General features: G+C 39.4%; 1 protein-coding gene across 2 annotated transcripts in view; it reads right to left on the bottom strand.

The window, feature by feature from the left end:
* The window catches only part of SPOCK1 (SPARC (osteonectin), cwcv and kazal like domains proteoglycan 1), a 272,499-nt gene that overhangs the window by 187,282 nt on the left and 59,433 nt on the right, over positions 1-25,784 (bottom strand). The gene's annotated exons all lie outside the window — the stretch shown is intronic.

Genomic DNA, 25,784 nt, shown 5'->3' with positions numbered 1-25,784 from the left:
CTGCTTCAGAGTGCCATCAATCCTAGTGCTGAAGAACTGGGAGTTCAGCCCAGCTGATATATCAGTTTCAGCATACTCTGTGTATCTCACTTGTGTCCTCTTTGAGAGGATGTGATAACAACAGAATTATCTATTTGAGGTGGGGAAGCATAGAAAATTTCAACAACACTCATATTTTTGTCATATTTTTCTGCATATTAATCTTTGTTTCCTTTTTAATATATCCAGTATTCTATATTCATTTCCTGAGGGATGCCACTAAAGAGATGTATTCATCAAGCTGTCCAGAATGACACAGAGATTTCTTTTTCCTGCCAGGATGGTAACTAAAAACCCATCTGTGTGAATAAGACATCTAAATTATTTCTTCCATAGGGCTTCATTTACCATTGACCTCCAGTACACTGAATTTCACACACTCTCATGCTATCCAGTTCACCCTAACCTGGAATATTTTGGAGACTTGGAAGTCAGCATGACTTTATGGGGTCAGAACAGGCTGTTACAGGAGTGAGGACTCCACAGCCTCAGTGAGCACCAGGAGATGCACTCCATGTTCCTTTCAGAACACTCTGGACAGGATTGCTCTGCTGCTCTTCTCTCAAGCAGGCAAGCATGGGCGAATGCTGGGTTACACCAAATTATTCTGCATGACTAACAGGAGGAAATGTATTTTTTTTAACCAATATGTCCATGCTCAGTATCATACTGACTTCATGAACAGTGATAATGTTCCACAATAACAGCAAAGACTGCTACCCATGATTTTTTTTTTTCCACAAGTACAGTGTTCGGCACCAGAAATAGAATTGTAGGCTTGCCTTTGAATTTCACAGCCTTGCTAATACAAAACCCCCTCATGGTTATACAATGCTTTGTAACTGATGATGATGTACTGCTAAATTCACCAAGCATTAATCACTTTTCAGAATGTGTTGGGTTTTCAGTTTTTATAGCACAATTTTTTTTCAGCAACAAAATATTCTTTTTTTTTTTTGCTGGCTTATATATTTTCCAAGGTGTTGCTGGGCTACTGGGTTTTCAGCATCAGAAACTGTTAAATAATTCAACTCCCAACAATGATTTCTTATGCTGGTGGCATATGGAACCAGTTTTGAAGTAAGGATTGGAAAGGGGGTTTATCTCAATTTCAGTGTCAAAGGAATATTTTACAAAATATGCACCTTCCTCAAAAAACTACCTACAACACAGCAATCTCTTCTGTAGATCTATTATTCCACCTCTTCTCCTTCATGCAGGCCTGTTTAGTATTCCATTTTGAAAATTGAAATTATGTTTATTTTGGAATGTGCCTGAAACCACAGTGTGATAACATAGAAAATGCACAAGAAAAAAGATGGGGAAAAAAAAACCCTAAAAGGTGGAATAGAGAAAACCTTTGAGATTTTCAATATATAAACCCCATTATTATTTATAGGAGTAAATAATGACTATACATACAACCGAGCAATACAGTCAATAGCAGTTCAAAATAACTTCTACCAGTTGGACAACTGTCCTGGTTTCAGCTGGGATAGAATTAATTTTCCTCTTAGCAGTTGGTACAGTGCTGATTTGGGATAAGAATAATGTTGATAACACACTGATGTTTACGTTGTTGCTGAGGAGTGTTTACTCCAAGCCAAAGACTTTTCAGTTTCCCAGGTTTCTTCAGAGAGAAGCCAGGAGGAAGAATGGCCAGGACAAGTGCCCCAAACTGGCCAAAGGGATATTCCACACCTTAAAGCCCAGAATATGAACTGGGCTGAGTTGGCTGGGGAGAGATGGTCACTACTGGGGGGCACTGCTCAGCAGGTGGTGAAAATTGTACTGGGCAGTACTTGTCTTATGGTTTATTCCTCTCATCCTTCTGTCATACTGATAATAGTAATAATAATGCTGTTCTTAGCACAACTCACGGGGTTTACCTTTTTCTCCCCAGTTCTCCTCCCTTTGCCACCCAGGGAATGGGAAGAGTGAAGGTGTGAGTTGGGTGGTACCTGGATTAAACCACAACAACACAAAATACAGAACCTGGGCTTCACTTCAGCATTGATACCAGCAAGAACTGAGACTGAAGGGTTGTGGCACCATAAAGGTGAAACTCACCCTGTGGATATGGGGAGCAGAAAATCTGTGTCACATTTAAATACACACCTCAAGCTCTGACTCAGAAGCTGACAGGGCTTTGTGCCAGTACTCAGGAAGGGGCTGAGATTTATAACAATATCCTCAAATGACTTTTGTTAGAAGGTGGAACTCTGATCATCTCTGAAGGAATATTATCATTTCACTGTAACTTCTTCCAACAGAGAAGCAGAACATATGTATATATTATCTATATATACACACACAATCAACTTGATTAAAGAGATTTGAATTTCCCATTCAGTAAAAGACCTTCCTGACATAAAGAAATCTATGCATTTCTGAGCATTCTACTAGGGTTGATAATAGTGTGCTAAAAATTCCTTATGCCTTCTGCGACAAATGAAACTTACACAATTTTCATATTAACATGTTAATTAATCAATATTAACACAATAAATAACATGCATCAATGCATTTCATTTATACAAATATCAACAGTTGATCATAGGAGTTTGAAATATAGAATGAATTATGAGCTATTGTAAATATTTTTATTCACTCTATGGATATTTACAAGTTAAAATTGAAAAACCTACCTCAACTTCCTGAACACGTAAGCATTACAAATGAGAAAAGAAAAAAGAATGAAGTAAAGCAATATAAAATTAGGTTAACATTCATTAGTTATCTCCTTAGTGGCCTTTTAAATGTGAAATCACTTATTTCAGATGACCTTCACCCTCAAATGAAACAATTTTCTCTCTTTCTTTTCTGCCCTTTCCACCTCTGCTGCCACGACCTAGTTTTTATCTGCTGTACTATTAGCCAAATGCCATTCTAGTAATGTGTTTTTTCTTGTAGAGCACCAAAAAAAGGCTTTTTCATTCCCTTCTGGCAGGCAAAACCACCAGAAAGTGTTTCCCACAGGCTCATCTGGATATACTTGGTATAAGAGAGGCATAATTTAATTTTTTTCCTAGCTGAATTTAAAGACTATTTATTGGATGGACTTTGAAGGAAATGCAAAACCAGGCACAGGGCCACTTCAATACAGCAGGTGACAGCAAGTGAGAAATATTTTTGATGAACAAATATTTAAAAATATCTTCCTTCTTCCACAGAATTCACACTTGGAAGGTTTTGCCCATGGCTCAGTGACTGCATATGACTAAGTCAATCTTTTAATTAACTGAAGGGACTCTGCACACCTAAAATCATGCATGGAAAGCGAAGAGCTGATACTGCAAGCCAAGGCTGGATCTGACTCCCTTAGCTCAACTCAGGGTTATAGAAGAGTGGTGGGTTGGCTTGGCTGAGTCTCACATCACAGGTTAAATATTCCAATTTCTGGAAAAGAAACTCAACTCCTGTCAAACCAGGCCCAATGCAATTCTTGAGGAAATCTAGAGCTCTGTTCTGTTCTCACTAGGTGTGGGGTAAGACCTTTGGCAAGATTTTTTCCTGCCCTCTTTATAAAGCCTGTTGCCTGCCTGAGGTGGGCAGCAGCCTGGGAGAGCAAGGCAGGGAGCCCCTCACACAGAACGAGGCTCACCAGTGATTTCCTCACTCCAATTAAATTGCAAGACTTGAGACAGGAGCTGCCTTTTCAGTTTTGCAGCATGGAACCCTTCTAGATTTTACCCTCAGGATATCTACTATAGGAATCAGTTGTGAACATAACCAATGAAAAAGAATATATAAAAACAAATATAAATTGCTAGACTTGGGACTCAGTTCTTCATTGCACTTTTATTATGTTGGTTTGAGCAATTAGGAGATTAGAGCAAACACATTTTCACAGAATCCCAGAGCTGGAAGGGACTGACAAGGATCATCAAGTTCAACTCCTAAATGAATGGCCCACATGGGGATCAGAACAGTGACCTTGGCATTACCAGCACCACGTTCTAAAATCCATTTTACCACATCGTGTATAATAAATCCTTGTTTCTTAAGAAAACCAAAACAATCTTCTAGCATTTAATATGTGGGTGTCAAATCCAGCCAACTTGATTGATGTGACATCAACGAAGTAATCAAGAGACTAATCATATCTTAAACTAAGTATGCAAAGGGCATGTTAAAAACACTCGTTTAACAGGTCACAATAAGTTTGTAACAGAACTTTCAAACTTCTCTTTCATCAGAACTCTTAGATTCATCAGAATTCACAGATAGGGTTCTGATTTGCAAAAATATCAAGCCTTGAAGTAGACCTGGGTCTAATACAATCTTCTGTTAGTCACCTCAGAAAAGTCAGCAAATAGAAATTGCCCCTAGGACCAGGACATTAATATGAGACTGCTCTTCTCTCCTATTGCCCCTCCTGTCACTACAATAAGTTTTTAAAAAAATGAAATTAATGGCAAAACCAAACACATTTATCCTCATTTCCCCTACCAACTAAGAAAGCAAACAACAGCTTCTTGTTCTCCTGAAGTTTAAGTATTAAAGTTATTCTCACTAATCCTACTCTTTTGTCACTTTGAATTTAGTTATTACCTAAGACTTGATATTTTGGAAGAGTTAATGAAGCATGGATAATTTAACACACAAACACTCTCTACACTTTATTTACTTGTCAAAAAGAAGCTCTTGCAAGATGCTCTTATTTATCAATACAGCCAAACATTAGCTAAATGGGTTCATAAATATTTATATTTGTTGCATTAATTGAGCTTATAACTTATTTGTATGACTCAAGCGGGAATCAGATTCTGACTGAAAACATTCCCCTGATTTTTTACCTTTCAGAACCAGCTCAGCTCAGTTTGCTTCCCGAAGGCCTGGGATGATCCCTCAGGACTGGAGGAGCCTGCGAGGTGCAGAATCATCAGGAAAGCCTCATGCCAGAGCCCTCCTGAGGAACCCCCTACACAAAGGAGGAACCCCAGGACTCACAGAGACTCCCGAGGAAGCACTCTTCATTCCCAGCCCCTCCAAGCCAACATGAGTTTAAATTTCTAAGTCCCTCCAGGAGGAACATTTATTAACACTGTTTTGCAGCCTGCTCAGTATTTCCCTCTTTCACCTTCCATCTTACCTTCATAAGGACCAGCTGGAAAAAAGTAGTAATTACCAGCTCATTGCTTTTGTTAAAATTAGCTCCAGGAAGATGCAGCTGCATTTTCTGCCTCTCTACCTTGCAGAGCAGAAGATCATTCCAACACCAAGCAGTGTTAAAGCACCAGCTGCTGCTTGCTAAAGTCAATCCAACCTGTCATAAATATCTCCTCAAGGCCTATTGCCTGTTTTAAGCAAATAGCTTGTGTCAGCAAATTACACATTATTTATTTATCTGTTTATTTTTTATTTGGTTAAGAGGAAGAGAATGTATTTTACCCACTGAGCACTTGAGTGAACAAAGCTCCCCAATGAGATCTCTACGTTAAGACATCTCTAACCAATTCCATGCTCTCTCTCCCCCCCAGGAATCAGAGAACTGCATCCAAACAGGATGCTTTGGCCAAGTGAATTATTAATGCTGGTGCTGGAGATATTTAGTTTTAAATTTTGTATGGGAAAGCTTTAAGTTTAGGGAGAAATGTCCCAGAAAGGCCAGGAATATCCAGGTTTACTGAAAGAGCTCCCAAGATTAAGTGAGAGAATCTATGGCAGAAGGAAGCAGTGTCACATGTAATGAAAAGTCTGCAGATGTCAGGACCTGCCTAGAATGCTAAATCATTAATAAAAATATAATTAATTGATAAAGGTACAACCATTCACATTAGATTCTTATATAATGGCAAGTACATTAACAGTGGTTTATTAATAACAGTATAAGATTCATAAATAAATATCCTAATGAGTCCTTAGATGTGTATGGCACTGCAAAGATCCTTGCCCATATCTTACAATCTCAGATTTCCCATAAAACTCAAATTTTCAGTACACAGACTTTTCTTCAGATACCACTTACGTGCAAAACCAACTTCTTCTGCCCATACTAATGGCCCAGAATGTTACTGGGTTTCTTATTTTCAAAAATTAAAAGGTTTTTTTTGGTTGGTTGGGTTTTTTTTCTGCTATATTAGGAAAGAAGGCTTGCCGCTCCTGTTTTGCTGAAAGACTTTTCCAGAAGTTTCCATGAGCAATACTGAGAAAGGTAAAACTTTCAGCATAGACTTTTCTTCCCACACTCACAATCATTCACTGGAGTGGCAGTAATTTTAAAAATTAAATTAAAATATTTGGAAAAAATGAAATATTCCTTACCACTGAGCTCATATCAGCTAGACTAAGAATTGTCATTCCTTACAACTCAATCACATGGGCTTTTATATAGAAATCTTCCTGCTGCTCTCTTGGGGTTTGCAGTTGGTGTTTTTTGTTTTGGCTTTTTTATTTGGTTGTTTTTGGGGTTTTGGGTTTTTTTTTGTTGTTGTTGTTGTTGGTTTTAGGCTTCTTGTAAAAAGACAAATATAGTAAGAATTAAAATATTTCTTAGAAAACCCCAAACCAATCTTTATTTATCCAAAAGAATGAAGCCAGAGTGTATGCCTACAATGCTGAGGGCAAACAGATGCTGATTTTCACTGCCTGTGCTGCAAGCAGGATGAATGGGGGCCAGCAGCTACAGAGCTGCTGTGGCACAGCCCTGTGCCAGCACACATGGCTGACAGAGCTGATCTATTTGGGTGGCTGGGACAATCACACAACTATCTGTGCTGGAAATATCTAAAACCGGGGGAGTGGCTGGGAAAAAGTGCCTTGGTTTTATTATTCTTTGCTGTCCCTTTTGGCAGACTAACTTCAGAACTCCAATGCACTTCTGCCTGAACTCCTCTCATTAGCATGTGCTAAAGATCCTTGAATTAAATAATTCTCCCTAACTTCAGGTTCATGAAGCTTTTCACGCTCCAGCGTGTCCCAGCAGGTTGTGCTGCAGGCTGCACAGCTCTCTCAAGGCCAGAAAGGCAGAACTCCCAAAGGATGGATTCCCTGATCCCTGCTGGGCTGCCAGAGGTGCCACAGCTCCAAGGCCACACTGACCCCTGGAATGGGAACCATCAAGTCCCTCTTTCCCCAGCTGAGCAGCACCCAGTCAGACAGGAAGGAAGAAGCAGAGCCAGAGACAACAAAAATATATTCCCTCTCCTTCCAGGTGCAATTCCTCAAAGCAGCATTAGTTCTGACCTCTGAGCTAACACTGGGCATGAATTCCCAGCTGGACAGCCAGGTTAACTCGCTGCCTCTGGTGAGCCTTACGATGTCCCAGCTAATGCACAAAAATAACAGAAGTGCCCACCATGTGAAATGAAGATTCACAGGTCACAACCTGGCCTAATGATGCTTTCTCACATGATCATTTGCTTGTTTTCCACTTATCAAAATCACTGTGCCTTGATCTCAGTTGATAATTGCAAATACTACTGGGGAATGGCCCCTGCAGGATCTCTATAGAGAGAATAGTATTGTTAATAAATCATATTCTCAACAGGGGTAATACTGAAAACAAACCTTGAAAGGAGAGCTGCTGAACTCTTTCCACATCTTAATTTTCAGTCAAAAAATTCAAATTATATGCATAGAAAGCAATTGTTTTTAGGCAGCTTGGAAGCCAAACACATTAACCTGAAGGTTATAAAGCCATTGGCAATGTGACTTCACTTTCAATACTCTTGTTGCTTTGACAGTACATCTGCAGTAGCTGTTTTTTGACACAATCACTGGTTCTTTTCAGCTGATCATTCATGGGGTTGTATCTGGAGAACAACACCCACATTAAAAAAGTCTAATGCTACCACTGCTTTCACACATGGGAACTGCTTTACAGCAAATAACAATTTGCATAATGATTAAATACATTGCTAGTTCTTGGTTTATTTTACAAGTTTTCAGAAATGTGTTCTGAGTCGTGATTTTTTTTTTAGTTTACCATAATGGGAATAATCTCATTATGAAATAAAGTTATAATTCTCCTAATATCAAAGTTATAAAATAGAAGTTATGCATAAAATACTGATGTTCCACTTAGATATACAAATCCCAGTGGTCAAAACATACAAGGCAACAAACAGCAGTTGAATAAAATCAACTTATCTAACTTTGATATTTAGGGACACAATTTTCTGTAGAGACAATTAAATTAATTACAGTGTCCCAAGTCTTTCAAATACTTATTTAAATGCATAACTAATAACTGAAAAGAGACTGTATGAATTATACTGGATTATGAGCAATGCACTGTCCCTGGGAGCACACAGGCTTTGTATTTAATTTGTTGCTTCAAGGAAAATCTAGTTCCAAGTATTGTTGAAGAAACCTTTGCAAAAGGTGAAATCAAATGTGCTGCTGTTGAAAAGGACAACTTTGCAGCCCTTTAGCCAGTTTTAGCCAATATTTGAAATTTCTTAGAACTGCATCAGGAAAAAGCAGTCATGGGCAACCAGTCCATGTACATAACCAGCTGCTGAGTGTGGGAGAGGGTTGTACACGTTTTATATCAGAAACCCTATGAGCCATTACAAATGTGCAGTTTCCATTCCACTTTATAACATCATTTTCTTAATTGTCTCTGACATTTTATCCATTCTAAGAAAAAAAATAAAAAACACTACATCAAAAATCATTATGCAAAACTGAGAGTGGGTTAATGGGAGCAAACCAGTGAAAAACGTGCAGCAGTTGCTGCAAACAGAAATGCTGCTCCTCTTCTGGTAAAGGCTCCTCACTTTGGTTGTCACCAACAACTTCAACACCCAGCAGGTTATTTTAAGTACCTTGCTTGGTTTATAAAAGCCATCACATGATGGAAGTGTACATAATAGTTGGGGCTGGTTGATTGAGTCACAGAATGATTTGAACGTCATCCAGTTCCAACCCATGATGATACCCCTAGACCAGATTGCTCAGGGGCCCCATCCAACCTGGCTTTGAGCACTTCCAGGGATGGGGCATCCACAAGTGAAGTCCCTTCATTCAGGGAAGTCCTTCATTACACTCTTTTGTTACCAACAGATTTGTGTTATCTCTACCCATTTCCTGAAAAATCACTGGAGATACACAAATGTAAAGTTTTTTTCAGTGACAGCTCCTCATTAATTTATTACTCTGATTAAATAAGATCTTTATGAATATTAAGAAATTAATTTTCTGTGTCAGTTGTAAAGTAACAATGACAAGTTACCTTTCCTCAGTGACTGCTACTTGCCATCTGGCTGAAGCAATAGCATTTTGTAGAGGAACAGGCTTTTTTGGAATGGTATTTCAAAGGATTTAGCTCAAGTAATCAAAAACAATAATAAAAAAGTAAGCTAAAAAACCAAAGAAACAAAATATTCTGATTCAGGTATCAGATAGCTAAACTGCAGTAGTGGCTCCAGTGGGATTCCAGCGTCAAGGCTGTTGGTGTCCACGGCACAGATCTCCACTACCTTTGAGCCTACTTTATTTTAGCAGAAGAGAGCACCTGACTGCTCAATTTGTGCATAATTTGGTTTTAGGAAGTCCACAGAACACTGTCCAAAGGCAACTTCAGATCCATGCTGAGCATTTTAAGCCACAGAAGTCTTGCATTTGCAATGAAGAAGATGCTCTAATTTACACACCTCTCTGCTACGAGGACTCCTCGGCAGCAAAGGAACTCCAGCATTACTGGATAAAGATTTTAGTCCATCTCAGTATCTTCCCCTCAAGGAGGGAGGGAGACAGTGACCCCTAAGCACTAATTCCAGAACTGCTCCCCCCAAAAGTACTGCTGCAAATCCTACATTATAATGTCAGCTCATTAATGTCAACCTCATCCTATTGCTATACTTGGATTCTTTGTTTCAGAATCATGTCAAACAAGGAAGCAGAAAGGTTCAAAGATAATTCACTGGTGTTACATGTTTTCAGAAACTTTGATCATTTTATTTATGCTTGCCCTGGCACTTGGTTCATCATCTAAGATTTCTAATTGTGTACATAGGGAATTTCACACAGTAAGTACTCCAGAAACAACATTCAGTATCAATTACACATTCAGAACTGCTTTAGAAAAGGATAAATTATAAATAGGAAATATATATTGTATTAGACCTCTACAGCTGTGATCATAATGATAAAGCAATATTCAAGATAAGTTCAAATAAAACTGAGAAAACTAAGTGACCTTTCATTTCTTCCAGTAGCATGCACTGGGATCAAGGACACACATCTGAAAGAACTCCTGCAGGAACAAATAATGCACTCCTGAGGCTGCCAGAACATGAGCCTCTGCATCAGTGACAAAAGGTCACTATGTAGTGTGGCACGGAGTGAACAGTGACATGAGAAACAAAGATGTAGCAAAACTTTATTTTCCAATCTCAAGAACCTTCTAACCACGTGCCCGTGGCTCAAGAGAATATAGAGCTCCCAGATCTCAAAATTTTTGAACTGTTCAGCTGTAAATAGAAGTCTGCTCCTGATCTCTAGACATTATAGTTGCTCACTCTTGAAGAGATTAAATCATAAAATGGGTCTAAAGAAAATCAAAACAGCATTTCAGCAAAGAACAGAACCTGAAAAAGCCAGCATTGACAGACATCTGAAGAGTACAGAAGGTCACAGAGAATTCTTTAAGAAAAAGAGAACATTTGCATTTTGATCAGCTGTAATTTTACACCTGAGGTCTAGTACAACTAGCTATTTAATTCTAACAACTGAGAAAATAGTTCAAACTTGCAGTGCAACTAATCTCCAAACCTTAGAGATATAAAATCAAAGGAAATGTGTACTTTAGAGAGCAGCTGCAACTACAGGATATGGAATTAAAGAAATGTGCTGAGGATCTCTGAAAACATTCACTACAAGATATAAAACACTAAATTACCTGGCAATTTAGAGAAACTGGCTGCCTCATCCCTAGAAGTGTTCAGTGCCAGTCTGGACGGGGCTTTGAACAACCTGTTCTGGTGGAAGGTGTCCCTGCCCATTCCAGGGGTTGGAATGTGATGATCTCTAAGGTCTCTTTCAACACAAACCATTCTGTGATTCTGTGGTAATACAGTGTCATTAAAATATTGATGGAATTAATACATGTTTCAGTAAGGCAGAGAAGATAATTTTTACATCAAAGCTCTAATGGCTATCTGTAGGTTCTCTCAGACAGCTCAAATTGGAAATTACACTTCAAACCCACTAATGTTCCATTCTCCACAAGATTAAATTAATCTCCACAAACACTATGAAACTTCTAATTCATGTATGTTTGGGATTTCTGAGAAACTAAGTAACAGCAGCTCTTGCTCCAATGGAGTTTGAACAGATAAATAAAGCACCATTATTTACGGAATAATTTGAAATGTGTTAAATTTGTAGCAAGCTAACCATGAAATGTGAATTATAATCATGTGCTAATAGGGAAACACAACCCAAACTTTTCCAATTGCTATGAAACAAACATCTGGGGACTTGCCTCATCCTAACTGAATTATAGAGAGTCAGGAATGTGACTGCTCAGCTGCAGCAACATTCATTTAGATTATTACCTTGCATGGCATTGTCATTCCTGACACTGTATTTTGGCAGATTCCAAGAAGGCTGTCAAGCCATTTGTCAGCTCAGTCAAACATAATATGAGCTGGAGGAATATTTCAACAGAGTTGAACTCATTTTCACCCAAGTATTTTGAGAAATGTTTGTGAGGGAAACTGCAACCTGAATTCAAGAGAAAAGAATCCAGATGAATGAAAAATATCCTGGAGAATTTTAATATTAGCTGGAGGACTGGAAAAATCTGCCCTATATAACACTCTTCTAGATCTCCATTTGTCTAGTCCTCAGAAAATAATGGTTTAACCACACTGAGACACTGAGGCTGCCACAGTGGATGTTTAAAGGAAACAGCATGCACTTGTTTTCATGTTAGAATCCTGCAATCAGTTAATAAAATGCAAATTATGGTTTAATGTATCACTTCTTAACAGAGGATTGAGAACATCTGATGTCTCAAAAGCACTTATGTGACAGAGGAAGGACCAGACCCTTCAGCAGTGGCAATTTGCACAAGCAGGTTTGCAGCTGTATCCTATGGAAGGAAAGCAGATCCACAGAAAATGCTCCTACAGTGCAGACTCTGACACCTCCATCAACAAGGGCAGGGTGCCTGGGGACTGGATTTGCAGAGCAGGGTAGTTCACACTGAGGATCCAACATCTGCTCTGTTCATTAAGTTCACACTCAGCTCCAGCCTGATCCCCTGCACTGATCTCTTGGCTATTAGGGTCACATATCTCCAAACACATCTTGTTTTCTCCTTGCATCAATAAAGAATCCATTTGATGTGCTCTGCAATGCGAGGAGTGCAGTGACTGGAAACAAAGGCGAGGTTTGTTTCTGAGGTAGACTGGGATGGAAACTAAAATGCTAATGAAGAAATGTCCTGTGCTCACTGCACACTACTCCAAGACCTTCAAGGACTAAAATAGATCCTGATTAAATAGAGGATGGTGAAATCTAGATCATGTCAGCTGAACTGCTGTGGGATGAGCAATAATACTGACTGAAGAGAAAGTGAGGGGAAAGTCTGGCCCAGTGTGAGATGAATCCAGAGGTGAAGTACAAGGCAGTATGAAAAGGGCAGGCAGGAACCACAAGAGCCGTCTGCCAACAGACCATATTTTGCACTTTTTAATCATTCTTTTCCTTATAGCAGACTCTCTTCTGAGATTCCATCTATAGTTCACGTCTGAGACAGGCTGGTAGATCCTAAAATTTGCTGGAAGGCACCATTATACATGGGCAACTATCCTTTCAAAAATCAAGTGTCATTAATCATGACAAGAGCCATGAAGAGCTTGAAGAAAATGGCCACAATGAATCTCACATCTGCTCAGAAGGATGAATAAACAGACACCCCACACCAACATGCCTGCAGGAAACAGCACTGCTTTATTTGGCTGTGTTTTGGCTCAGTAGAATCCCTTCTTCTCTGTATCTATAAATGTGGTAAAAAATGGAGCCTTGATTTTTGAAAAACCCACACTAAATCCATATACTTGGAACTTAAAATAACCATATTTAATATTCTGTGTGACTCTTTGTCACTGTAAGGTGTGACCCTGTAGTGTGCTTTCCTGGCTACCATATCTGTGCAATTACACCCTCAACTGCAGCCCGTTGCCTCCCTTAAACCTGCCTCCACTGACTGGATTACAGCTTATTGTATCTAGTTCTGTATGCTTGATTTCAAATTCCTGCCTCAAAAAAATCATCAACATTTCAAAATAAGGTGGGGAAGCAAAAATTAATTGTTCAAAAATTTTCGTAATTCTGGATTCTAAGACCTACCTTCAGTATCTTCTGAGTGCCCCTTCACTTGTACAACTTTTCTCCTGAAGGTTTGCATTGACGTTAAAGAGAACTGCACAATTATCTGTACATCTTTTATTTCTTGATGCAAGGTTCAGTGGTTCTGTGGTTTACAAACATTGCAAAGATTTTTCTGTGACTGCTGACAACTCCAGCAACAAAAGGAGTGTTTACTGAAGATTGTTAGCTTTTGTTCTGAGCTTATTGCCTCAACTTTAGTATGCAACTACCTAAAAGATGTCTTATTACTTGCATTTCTTTACCTTGGCTCAGATTTTCTTCTTAGTTTTGCATTCAATCAGGCTAAACTTCCTTTGCTCTCACTGATCTGTTAAATTTCTCCCAACTTCATACTTTGGCTTTCAGCCACCCATGTTTCATTTTTTTGTAAAAGACAGTTTACAGTTAACCCTGTTCTGTCTCCTTTTTTTAAACTTGTTCTTCAGGATATGCACCCAACTTCTTTACTCCCTCTTATTATGAGCTTAGCCTGGTTGTTTGGCTTTCTACAATCCACATCTCCAATGTATTCTCACTATCTTTCACTCTGGCAATTCTTTATGTCAGAAAAACAACTCCTATTCTGTCTTCTATTTCACTTCTGGCTGTCATCGAGATACCATGATTTCTCACCTTCTATCCCAAAGCATTTGATGGATTGTCACTAGAGTTTCTCTCTCCTAAATGTCCTTGATATCTTTAATTACCTATTTCTCTCTGTTTACTTTGCACTCACTGGGACAGATTATATAAATCAGGAGTACGTGAACTGAAATTAACAGATTTGTACAGATGTAAAAGTGACAGAATGGGAGCAGAATACTGACTAAAGAAGTAACACCTAATTTCTTTCTATATATATATATCTAAAATCATGGCTGAGAATTTACAACACTTCTTCCTATGCTTAAGCATAACAAATTCCTTTCTGTCATCTGCAGCAACAGCACTGAAAACCAGTGATTCCTGACTTGCTTATGCTGTAGAGTAAAAGAAAGTTACATGACTATTTCTTATCTGTCTTTATAATAAAAGAAAATTTGAAGGAATTTCCTGAAAATTATTTAGGCAGTGCTCACACAAACTTGCCTTTCTTCACCATCCTGCCACTTCCAGATTCTGATGGTATTCTGATGAACACTGCTTATCTGCACCTATAGTACTCATCAACTAGACAATGGATTGCTTCCTACTTTTTATTTCAAAGCCAGGCAACATCAGTTTCTAGAGAAAGTTGAACTAGATTGTAGTTTATTTGTTTGAAGTTTTAATCATCCAGTGGTTCTGTGAAAACTGAGCCAAAGAATTTATCCCTAGAAAGCTGGACATCTGCTACAATACTTCCCCTGGACCTACCTCAACAACTTACTGTCAGTAAGCTCAAAAAATAATAATCTTCTCAATTTATTGCAATTCCAGCATTTCCACACTGATTATATCTGAATCGACTTTCAGTCCATTCTAGCCAAGCAATAACATTGTAGATTTTTCATTTAATGGATTAAAATTCCACTTCACTAAGGAGAAACCCTCCAAGTGCTTCTACCATCACTTCCCACGTGTGATCTAAACGCTCAGGTTCCTCTTCTTTGATGGTGAAGGTTGCAAAGGTGCTTTGCTCCATTGCTGCTTTGCAGAAAGCAGCTCAGCTGTGGACACACACACAGAGCCCTGCCCCAGGGCACATCTCCAGGCCTCCTGGGCAGCTTGGGCTGGGCTCTGCTGGCCCCAAGGGCAGGTGAAGTGGGAGCACTGAGGAATGCAATGAAGGAGAAAGATCTCGATCACTTACACAAGTTTTTTGGCTACATGGTTTTATGGGCTGCTCACACAACTCTGATCTAGAGACCTATTTTTCCACAGAGAGCATGGTGAGATTCAAAGGTAGCTTGACCACGGTTAAAATTGATCATTTTCCTGGAAAGGCAGCAGCTGGCCTTGGTTTATTCCCTAACTCAGCTACATGGGCTGTGCTCTGTCTGCTCCTCCTCTGCCTGACTTGCTTGACTGTTCTCCACACGTGACTGACCGGACTGTTCTCTTTCCCACACCAGCAGCTTTCTTGCACTTTCAGTCACTTTCTCAGCTCTCTCCTCAAGCAGTTAAAAATATCTCCTCCTTTCCCAGGCTTGCACTGGGGAACAGTCCTTCAGGAGCAGCTAATCCCCTCCAAAAAAGACCTAGTCAAGTTTTAGCAGCTAAGACTGTCAAATCCAAATGCTGATAAATCATAACACCTGAAAATACCCTTCAAATCCCAGAGATGAGCTTTGGTTTTTTCTCTGTATAGCTCTTAAGATGTCAAAACTTTCTTGGCTCTTTGGAGTGCAATGCTCTGAGCCACCTCTGAGCACTGATCTACTACAGGTATCTCTGCAGCTCAGCAGATTGATAGCTAAAATATTTGCTTTATTTATATACATGATATATATTCTCCTGGCTGTCACAGAGTATGCTTAGCTTTCCTGGAATGCATAGCAAAATAAAAAATCCTGAGATGGAAGATGGATAGAGTAGGGCTGGATGTGCAACCAACAGAAAAATCCTTCCAAAGCAAGAATCATGCTATACTTGCTGCCTCATATATAAACGTTATTTATTTTAGCTCATCACTCAAAATAAAGTAATTTCAGAGAGAATCTGGGGGATGTTCTGGGGACCTCTCATCTCCTGTGTCAAATTCATATAAACACACAAAATACACAATTCTACTTAAAACCATTTTCTTCCATTTGAAGTGTGATGACCTACACTTTTGTATGCTAAACAAACTCTTAACATTGCTTGTTTACTGCAATATTCCCTTTAGCAATTGGAGCTGTGGAGTGGCATGATGATTGATTCTGCTCTTGAAAGTGATTTAGAGATGAAAAAATATATTTTTTTATGTTCAACTGTATTTTAAACTGAGTTGCTGTGAGGTAAGGAAGCCTGATTAGGTAAAGTAGAGTCTGCAAATTTTTTAATGGGTACTTATTTTTTGCAATAAGCAATTTTTGCCTTAAAGAACAACCAAAAATTACACAGTACAATTCCTTTCACACTAAAACATCCAAGGGTTTTAATATGAGCATTTGCTGGTGGTGGTTACTCCCATAAAATGCCTCTGACTGCTCAAGTTCCAAAAAGACTTCTCATTCCAGTGCATTTCCAAGCCTACAGAAAGCCATAGTCCAGCCTCTCCATCCCATCAGACACTCCACTGGGACAGGGCTGATTGTTCCCCTGCTACTGCAGGAAAATGCTGCAGAGTGGCTGATGGATCTATACAGGGTGGGAAAGGAGACAGACTCTGCAGCCATCCATAAACTCCACTCATTTCAACTGCTTGCTGTCTGCTACTGAGAGGTACACTGGGAAAAGGGAAAGAAAAAGGCTATTTATTTTTATTTTTTAAAAAGATATTAATTTGCCTTTATCATCTGCTATAGCAATGGATCCTAACACAACCCTGAGTATCACATCTGATAAAAACTAAGACATATATTTCCCAACAAAAATAACGTGATAGCACCATATTCCCTTTCCTCTGGAGCACCCACTCTTGATCAACAAACACCAGGGACCATTTCTGATGATGACTAGCCTGTCATAGGCAAGAAAAGGAATTTGTTTAAAATAAATAAACGTGGACAGAACAGTGAATATATTGCACTGCAATGCTCAAGAAGCAGCTAAATATTCCTGCAGAACAGATTTGCTGAAATTCTGACATCCAGATGAGGAGAGGTGACTAAACCTTGAAAGCAGGTGAATTGAGGCTGTTTTTATGCACTGACTCTGAGGAGTCTGAGTTCACCATGAAGTAGTGCAGAAGTATTTTTCAGGAACAAATTTTTTTCCTTTAGAAAAAAGCAAAACAGAAAGAAAAAATGGGCAAGCAGATTATATTTCCCAGGTATGTATACCTTTAATATGTTCTGCATTTGTCCTAGCTTTGTTGTTTGAAACATATTTGTTATTTGAGTAAAACTAGACATGTAAAATGGAGCAGATAAAAATCTGGATCTGTGGGGGTAGTAAAAAGATAACAAAAGGACATCTTTTGATAAAATGAAAACGTACCTGTAACATGTAATGGTCAAAGAAAACGTCTTTTTTGTGGAAAAGATTTGAGAGAAACTAACAGTTCTGCCCCACTCTGGGCACTGAGCTCTGGCCCTCACCCTGTGTCCACTACAGGCAGCTTGGGCTGGCCCAGGCTGTGGCACAGGAGGGTATTTTGGAGCAGGCAGCACAATCAGCATTGATGTGGAGCTCTCTGGAGCATGGACATGAGCACAGCTCAGAGCTCTGGAGATTCACTGCTCTGCTGCAGCCCAGCTGCTGACTGGGCCTGAATGTGTGAACAAGGGAGCTGTTTGCAAAAAGCTTTTCCAAATGGCTCCTCCGTTCTCTTTGAAGTGGCTTTCAAGCTGTGCCCACTTCAGTTTTCCTCATTATTTGAGTTCTCTTATGTTTCACATACAGCTTTATTTTGCTTTCAGACTTTTGCTCATGTCTGATTCAAGTTGGGCATGGGGAGTGGGATCATTGCTAATAGAGGGAAGATCATATTCCCTCTATGGCAGTGACTGACATATAATTTAAACCATTCCAACAAAACTGCACAAATAACAACTACCTGGATAATCTAATATATCTTGGCTTGAGATACAAAACTTTGGTATTTTGAGAAAAGACCAGTTATTGTTTCCTCTAATATTTACAAAAGCACCTTTGCAGCTGTCTATCAATTGAATTAAGTCCTGCCTGCGTACAACAACTAATTGTTCAGGAAAACCCACGCAGCTGTTCTTACTAGAATAACCTACCTCAGAGGTTTTGTGATACTCTTGCAGAACATCAACTTCCCCTATAGACAATCACTATGTAGAAGAAAGAAAAGCCCCAGCAGGAACAGAAGTCTCAGTTTGCTGTGGAAGCATTGCCATGTAGGCACAAGAACACTTCCAGTTCTCCCAGGACAGGATAGGTTCCAGGTATGTCCTGAAGTGAAGCCCATTAATCTAGAAAAGTTAATTCTGCTTCAAAATCTAGGCTATCTAAGCAAATTCTTATGTAAACAGTTGCTACAACACACACAACACAGCAGGAGAGAGACATCATGAGTTAAAGTGTGGAGAAAACAGTCTCCATCCCAATAACCACCCATTTAATTCCTGGGATTTACTCTTTATCAGTAACATTAAGTTGTAGACTCACAATGAAACAAACCCAGAAAAAAGTTCTTCAGTCACACGTGTGCTGTCTAGTTAACACTGCAGGGTAGTAACGACATCACCAAAAGTAGAATTTGATCCATTTTTCTTAGATAATAGTTGTTTTTAGATCAAATACAAATTGCAGAGGCTTAGCCTTTCCATTATGCAATTTAATTGTCATCCTCTCCCTTCTCTACACAGAAAAAAGATAAATGCCTTTTTGGCTTCCAAATTCGTACCCTTGAGACAGACAAAGCGTGGATGAACATATTAAACACTGGAGCTGTTGTGTCCTGGTGAGAATGAGGGGATCATTTTCTTTGCATCTTCTGACCTGCTATAGAAATCTATAGCACATTAATCATTCCTAAACTCAATCTCAGTGTGAGGTGGGAGCAGGGTAATTTAGTGTCTGCATCAGATTTTTCTTTCATCAGACTTTTATACAGCTCAGTGGAAGAAATTAATACTTATACGCTTAACAGGAATGTATTTCTGGTGAGGAAATGTTACTGTTACCCAAATGTAGAAATGAATAATTAAGTCTCTCTTAAGTAAGCATCCACTGTATAATAATTCCTGAACTCATTCATGCCATAAAAGGAACTAATTAAATTAGAGAAGTTTCTTCCCCAATATACAACAGATATGTAAGCACTGAGACAGCAGAATGATGCTCATAATATCAATACCTCCATAGATTAGCCAAAACTGACAGCCTAATTCCTGGATAACATCAGAGGTGAAATGGATCAACCATATGCTGTAACTTTTGGAATAAATCCTCCATCTTCTTTATTCATAAGGCTTTGTGCTACAGCTAAAAGCTGTAGGCTAGAGCCTTGCTGCTGTGTTCTGTTTACTCCCTTCAGACCTGGGGGTCCTATCTAATGTACAAGGAATGGGGCTGAAGACCCTGCAAGACAACACTGCATTGGGAAGGATGGCAGTATTTGCTTCCTTACTGGAGGAACACATTTTCACAGCTGCCTGAACCTGACATAGGCTGGGAAAGACCAGCCCCACCCTCTCTACCATTATTTTTCCCTGTACCAGTTCTCCACTGTCTCAGCACAAGCACTCACACAACTGAGTACTCCTGGATAAGGAACTACACTGATTAAAATTTTGGGTGGGATAACTCTGATCCCTGCCTCCTATTCCTGTCCATCAACTGGATCCCCTTTGAGGCTGCTGAGGATCGCTCAAGCCCAGGTGGCACTGAGCAGTACTCAGCTACTCTCAGTACTTTTCAAGGCACAGAGGCATTTCTGTAATTTGCTACAAGGATACACCCAAGGGGTGATCTCAGAGCCCTCTGCAAAACCTCTGAGCAAGAAGGACAAAGAGAAGAACCCAGCTCCCACTCCATCTAAGAGGACCGAAATCACACCAGTGTTTTCTTTGCTCAAAATTATGTTTTGGCATACAACGAATAAAAATTCACTATTGCATAGAAAATAGCACCCAGCACAATAGTTCTATACACTCAAAGGACCAAACTGATCAGAACAGTCTGGCTGTTCTGATTTCAAATTTTACAAAGCATCTGTAAACTACAGTCCCTGGCCAGAAGACACTGAGGAAGGTGATCCTCTGCATTTCTCTCTAATTCTCCTTAACACATCATGAATTCACACTGACTAGAATTTACATATGTATTATTACTCTTCTCTGCACACTGGATTCTACTCATGCCTCAGTGCTGCAGGGAACACACTGGAGTGACCATGCAAACTCTGGAAAATGTTCCTGAACAGGGACCTTTGATCCTCATGTTCTCACTCTGTTTGGCTATTGAGCAGTAGCTATCAGCATCTATTGGAATATCCTTATATTCATGGCAGAAAGGGACACAGTATCATTGTTCTACCTTTAAAGCTATGTAATGTACAGAAGTTGACAGAGATGTGGCACTCCTTGAATCCCTGCCTCTTTTCATATTCACAGCTTTTTATTCTTAGTGTTTATAATGGTTTGTTCAGTGCTTACTGAGAGAGAGCATGTAATGATGCTGTAAAGGGCCAAGTCCTCATTAGACTCTTAAAATTACTGAAGATTCCAACCAGGAACACTGGAAAGGGATATCACGAGTGCCTATTCTTACCTCCTCTTCCCTGAAACCATAAGGACAATTTTTGTGCAAAATTCAAATTTAGCAATGTTCCTGTCCAAAAAAACCCAAAACGAAAATGCTTGAAGTATTTCCAAAGGATTTCTGCATATTGCACCTTCTCCTACAAATCAAACCCAGATATTTGGGGGTGGGAGGAAGGTTGGGCAGAGGCCAAGCATAAAAGCAGTGCAGTTTGATTTAACTGTCAGAAAGCTGTGAAGGTAGAGGAGTGGGCAGCTCCGGACACCCTCCTTGATATACACAATCCATTTATTTCTCCTAATTCAGCCTTTCCATAAACAGGCAGGACAGCTATTTCTGTACTTATATTAATGTTGTCATTGATACCTTTTCAACCCAGGAGGTACCAGTGAGTATTAGCATTAAGACATCAATATTCCATCACTGACACTGGCACAAATTCAGGAAAGGAACAACACTGAACTTCTAAACACTATGGAAATAACCAGGCTTTCTAACTCTGTCCATATTCACTGCACACACCTTGGAGTGTAACAGACTCACATAACTTAATCATCAGCTCTAAACACTTTTTTCTACTGCTGCTTCCCTACTTTAGCAATTTTCTATTATTTAAAACGCAGAATGCAAGTGAAATAAATGCATGCATGAGAAAAAAAAAAAAAAAAAAAAACAAAACACAATGCCTCTTCCAGCCATCAATACACGCTGGCAAACACACAACTGCAATAATGGGCCCATTGTATATTCCTAATGTTTCTCATTAATCAAATCTTGTTTGTATTAGAAGAAGGAAATAACTGTATCCAAATTAACTTGCCAATATGATAGCCATTAATAACACCAGAGTGAAGACTCATGGAATGCAATTATGGTACCAAAGTAATAATGGTACAAACATAAAACATGATATAGTTGATACAAAGAGTGGGACAATATGCATTGTCAGCTGCATATATAAAGGTGCTTTTGCAGGTTTTTACGCCTCTAATTCCTTGGAACTGAATCCATTCTCAGTCCACTCAACAGCTCAGACAGCTGTCAGACACCATTTGCAGAAAGTTGCTGCTTCCTGGGGTCGTTCTGCAGGATGCAGAACGAAGAGAAGACAGCAAATGTGTGGGTAACAAAGGTTCTTGAGCTGTGGGAGAACTTCATTGCCATAAACTAATGAAGAAGGAAGAAGAACTTGTAGGTAGAGCCATTATTTCTGGGGAAACACTGGAAGGGACTTGAAAACCTTACTTTTACTTGGGCACTTTGTTGCAGCTCTTCAGTCCACCTATCACAGCTCACCATCCTGTGATCTGAGCTCCAGGGACCCCATGCAGCCACTGGTGGGACTGCAGATCTCCCATTCTACAACACTTCAACATGGAACAGAATCAGGGAATCAAAACCCTCTAAAATCATGAAGTCCAACTGCTAACCCAGCACTGACAAGGCCACCACTAAACCATGTCCCCAGGTGTCACATCTACACATCTTTTAAATCCCTCCAGGGACAATGACTCCACCACTGTCCTGGGAAACTTGTTCCAATGTTTGACAGTCCTTTCAGTGAAGACTTTTCCCTGATGCCCAATCTAAACTTCCCTCATTTTTCATAGCTACACTAAGCTTTTAGTATATTTTCCTAAGGATATGGTATTTAAAAATTCTTTCGGTGTTGGGGTTTGTGCACAAGCCACCAAGCTCTGAATACACAGACTGATTTTAAATCAGTGTGGTGAAAGAGCAGGGGGCTTCACATGTATCTATATCCCAACAGGAGAAATGGATGAGAAGAGAGCTTTTCCAACTGTCTCTGCTAGAATACCAAGTCTGTGGTAAGAACACATATATTATTCATGTGCCTGATGCTCTGTGAAAGCTGGAAAAGCTTTCACATGGCACAAATCTGTAGGAAACCAAGCCTCGTTAATTTGCTGCTCAGTGAATATTTACTTATTCTAACCCAGATATCAGTGCAGACACTGTAGACTTATCTATTTTCTCCAATTGCAAACCTGTGAGTCTAAGGTTTTGGCATCTGGCCCACAGCTGACAAGGGATGCAAGGAAGATGAAGAAGCCTGATAGAATTGTAGGACTTTTTCTCACTCTGTGACCAATTAGATCACTTGACACAGTTAAAAAAAAAAAAGAAAAAAAAAAAGCCAAAAAAGTAGCAAGCTTCTAGGAATCCCAAATATCTTAAAAGTACCTAAAATTTTACCAAGTATTTTAGGATTTAATTCTAACTACTGACATGTCCCTCACTGGAGTTACTGCAGCATTTTTGTTACACTTCAGGAAGAAGATAATTTACTCTGTAGATATTCTCTCAACAAAACATGATTATCTCAGCTGGGGAAAAGCCAAGCTAAGTGTCCTGTGCTACCCTGACACATGGTAATCTGTGTCTCACACCCCTGTGAAGGAGTATTCCACAGTTCAATCCTCAGAACACTCAGCCAGGGAAGAACCTTGACCCACTGATGCTAAGATTTCACTGAAGGCAAAGGTTATCACTTGACAGGCCTGTTATTGTGTGTCTGTTTCTCATTCATGCTGCCACAGTGGTAAGTGAGGAATGGCTGTGATGACACAGAAATACTGCATCAGTCCTAGACACTGCCACTGAGCTGCTGCAGGTAGTGACAGCAGCACAGATCAGCAGTGTCAAAACTGCTCTGAAAAATTATTTCATTATCGGAATGGAAGATGTGATTTAAAAATTGTCTTACTTGGGTATATGAACTGAATTCTTGCTATCAATCAGTCAAGAAGCTGTGTTGTTTAGGAATTCTTGAAGACAGAAGAAACTATAAACATGGTATTTTGGAATTTTTAGGTTTGTTTTTTTTTTTAAAGAATACAAAATTAAAAAAGGAGACAACATTTCAAAGCAGCCACTAAGAGAGGGATTTTCCCACCTTTCCACATCCTAGAACTACTCAAAAAGCAAAACATAATTAACCCTGAGAAAAATTCCAGTTAAAAAAATCAAACCAAAACAAACCCTCAGATTACATCATTACATTTATGCCAGTAACTAAGACTGCAGGAGGCTTGAGCTTTTCTGGTGGGTTGGCTGCAGCAAAGATAAGGGCTCAGTACATAAGAGCAGCTGTATTCCCACGGGGGGTTAAAGCAGCTCCCTGATCAGTTGCAGATCCCTGCTTTGCCTTGGAATTGTTTATTTTCATGTTGAAAATTTTCCATTTGCATAAGATACTTAAATATTGATTAATCCAAAAGGCCAGGCAGATACTTTTTTGCTAGGTAGACAGATAAGTTGGCAGACAGCCCAAATGGAGTAACGTGGGCATTCATTAATATTTACACATTTTTGTTGGAAGTTTAAGAGTGTGACCAAGGAGTCAGAGAGCACACAGCATAAAATACATCACAAGACATTTCCTCACCATCTGGGGATGTGAAGGTTAAATGTCCATAACTAGGTGAATGATTTTAGCAGGGCACAGCAAATCTTTGCCTAACTGCATTCTCTGCCTTTAAACACTAGCCCAGAAAATATTTGATTTCTCATTAAATAGTCTAGTCTTTACTGGAAGAAATGAAAACATTGCTGCATAAAGTATTTGCCCAAAACACAGTGCAAAAACACACAGTTCTGTGATTAGCAGGGCAGAGAAATGTTACAGTTTGCTGTTCACCTGTGCAGCTCATAGAGAATGGGGGTAAAAATGTGATGGAACAGAAAAACAGTACTTAATACACAGTATCAGATAATAGTCACACAATCTAAATTTCAGTATAGGCCATTTCTGTCTTAAAAATGGATTTATTTCCTCCACCATACCTTGCAATACAGACACTCATGGATGACATCTAATCAAAATTAATAGGGTCATCCAGAGTTTTAAGTAATACAGGAAGAGGAAGAACTGCTTCTAGTTATTGTTATCCTGGTTAATACAATTTAATATATTAATGTAGTAAATGCATTAATGATACATGTAATACATAACTAATGTATTAAGGGATGTGCTAAAGTTAATATTTTATTGTGTTAGACCCCCTGCATTTATAAAACTCTTCATCTCTCAGTCTGTGAACAGAGCCCACACTGACAACTCACAAGTACAGTGAATATAGAAATAGCTCTGAGACTCTTTCACAGCTTTTAAATTAGTAGTTGAAATGTTAAATCAGACAGTCAAAAAATGTTGAAAACCCCCCAAAAATATTTTTCTTCACTAATGATGATATTCCTCCCAAGAGACTGTAACAAAGGACTGGTTAAAGAAATTAAAAGTTTCAGTGATGAGTTGAGTTTTATTTGTCTTGGCCACCACATGCTTACCTTCAATTTATGAGTACCTACTGGTTTGTTTGCTCTCAGGAGAACCCATCTATCTCACTCAGTTCCTGCTGTTCTGGGATGAAAATGGGAGACTAGAGCAGAAAAACATTCTCCTCACATCTTTTAGCAAATAAATAAATAAATTAAAACCACTTCAAAATCTAAGTTTGGAAATTAGAATTGAAGCACTTAGCTACTCATGTGACATGACACATTTGAAGTTGCACCTCTTGCTATTTTATTGTGGGGGATCTTCTGATCAAAAAACCTCAGTGCACAGTCTTGAGTCCTAGATGTAACATGAAAGAGTTAATGCCAATGTCTGAAATACCCCAAATGAAGGCTTCCTGTAAACTTCACTCTCTGCTGTGCCCTCACACAAAACCAACAAAGACTGCTCCGAGCCAGTGGGAGTCTCCCTGTGCTAGAGCATCCCACTGTCCTTGTTTGGGTCAGGAGCACAGAGCCCTGTCCTGGTGGGCTGAAACATCTTCAGGATTGTACTTGCTTCAGGACGTATAGATGTGCCTATTAGACTCCTAAATCTTAATCTTTTCCCAAATCCCCGAGCACGGGGACAGGGACACACCAGGATGTGTCACATCAGTGTCACACAGACACCAATGGTGATTTCCCACCCCACATCCTGCCCTGGGCATGTGGGCAGGAGCTCTCCTGGGCACATTCACTGCCTTTCCTTGGTCCTCTTTCTAAAAAATATGTTCATCTTCTCCTACAGAGGCTTGGATTTATGGCCTCTCCTGCCCACTATTTCTCCTTTGATCAATTCTGAATTATACAGC

This window comes from Vidua chalybeata, chromosome 15, assembly GCF_026979565.1.
Source record: "Vidua chalybeata isolate OUT-0048 chromosome 15, bVidCha1 merged haplotype, whole genome shotgun sequence".
Taxonomy (NCBI): Eukaryota; Metazoa; Chordata; class Aves; order Passeriformes; family Viduidae; genus Vidua; species Vidua chalybeata.
Note: the sequence above shows the minus strand (reverse complement) of the source record. Positions and strands in the feature narration are given on the sequence as shown.